Below are 2,153 nucleotides of genomic sequence, written 5' to 3'. Positions count from 1 at the left end.
GCAGAGGAGCCTGATGTGGGGCTCGATCCCATAACGCCGGGATCACGCCCTGAGCCGAAGGCAGACGCTTAACCGCTGTGCCACCCAGGCGCCCCCCAGCTTGTGTCTTCTATGCGCTTACACCTGAGCTCTACGGAAACTATAAATGACAGTGATCAGTGCTTTTCCTCTTGTTTCTTCTCTGCTATATTATAATCTGCTATGTGATGGCTCTGATTTTATTTTATTTTTTTGAAATGAATTGTGGAGTTAGGTTATATTATTATAAATTTCATGTTGGAAAAGCAAGGGGGACATTTCCAAAAAATGTGTTGTAAAAAGGGGGTGCAGAGAGAAGAACCATTGAGTTAGGTTACAAGTTTGGGCTCAAGATTCATAGGACAGGCTCCCCAAGCCCTGGGCCTCAGTTTCCTCATCTGTTAAATGGGGATAATAATAGCACTCAACCTCACGGGGTTAGTGAGAAGATAAGTGAAAATACAACCTGGCAAAGTGCTTATTGCCCCAGGCGGCCCTGCCGGGGCTTCAACTCTGCCGTCACTGTCACCGTCACCAGCACTGTCATTACATGACCAGGATGATCACCATGACTCCTCGGTCATGTCACCACTGAGAAGTCTCTCTGTGCCCTTCAGTGAGTACTGTGTAGTGAGTGGTTCAGAGCCCAGCCTCTGGGGCCCGACAACTCGGGTTCAAAACCTTCTCCACCTTCTACCTGAGGTGTGTGTCCTCAGGCAAATCGCTGATGCTCTCTGAGACTGTCTCTCCATCACCCAAACGATGACTCAGTCCCTGTCATGCAACCAGTGCTCCCTGAGTGCGGGCTGTAGGCCACACACAGCAAAGGCGAACAGAAAAACTCAGTATAAAAATAATGGCAATGCTGGGGCGCCTGGGTGGCACAGCGGTTAAGCGGCTGCCTTCAGCTCAGGGCGTGATCCCGGCGTTATGGGATCGAGCCCCACATCAGGCTCCTCTGCTATGAGCCTGCTTCTTCCTCTCCCACTCCCCCTGCTTGTGTTCCCTCTCTCGCTGGCTGTCTCTATCTCTGTCAAATAAATAAATAAAATCTTTAAAAAAAAAAAAATAATGGCAATGCTAAACACCCAGGTCTGACCCCTGCACTCCTGGGGACACAAAACTAAGTGTAAGTTTGTTGTTCTGTTAGGGACCCATGGCACTCACTCCTCCCAGGGTTATGTGACACTCCTGCGACGTGCTGCTTGTGAAGAGTGTGGGGCAGGCCCGCCCAGGCAGGTGGGAAGGGCTGACGGCACCGTGCATGTTTCTGCGAGATGCCCCCTCTGATTATGCAAGGAAGCCTTCCTATGGTTTTGTCAGAAGAGACCATTAATATTCTCCAGGTCCTGGGATTTGCTACATAGCGGAGACTAAAATCTTCATGTTGTGGGGCGGCTGGGTGGCTCAGTTGGTTAGGTGCCTGACTCTTGATTTCAGCTCAGGTCAGGATCTCAGGGTCGTGGGATCAAGCCCTGCGCCCGGCTCTGTGCTGGGCATGGAGCCTACTTGGGATTCTCTCTCTCCCTCCGCCCCTTTCCCCGCTCATGCTCTCTCTTTCTTTCAAAGTAAAAAATAAAATAAAAATAAAATTTACATGTTGTGAACTCTAGGATGAAATGGACTCATTTATGTGTCTCAGTTTTAGTTTCCTTTTCTACCTACTAGTTGTGTGACCACTGGTGAGTCACTTGGCTCCTCTGTGCCTCAGTTTCCTCATCTGTGGAGTGGGGTGATACTAGAGCCCTCCCGCATAGGGTTGATGTACAGTCCTTACACTTCAGTGAAGCTGGGCAGTATATTCAGGAGGCACCCTGGATTTGGTCTGCACTATAAAAGAGTTTTGTCTTAGGCAAACCCTTTTGTGTGGTCCCTTCGAGGCAGGTGGTTCAAGTGGCCTTTTATTGGGACTAGCTGTCCTGTGCCGTGTGCCCCACAGTGGCTGGGGCTTCTGTCTCATTCTCCACTGTGTCCCCTGTGCCCAGAACCCCTGGTACACCGCAGGGCCCAACACACACTGGTCACTCACTGCTCTGTCTCCTGTGGGCACTGGGTGTGGGATGTGCCCAGCTCACCTTGTGTGACTGGGCTGGGTGAACCCAAACTTTGAGGGGCTTTCAGGCAAGACACACCCG

This window comes from Ailuropoda melanoleuca, chromosome 12, assembly GCF_002007445.2.
Source record: "Ailuropoda melanoleuca isolate Jingjing chromosome 12, ASM200744v2, whole genome shotgun sequence".
NCBI lineage: Eukaryota > Metazoa > Chordata > Mammalia > Carnivora > Ursidae > Ailuropoda > Ailuropoda melanoleuca.
Note: the sequence above shows the minus strand (reverse complement) of the source record.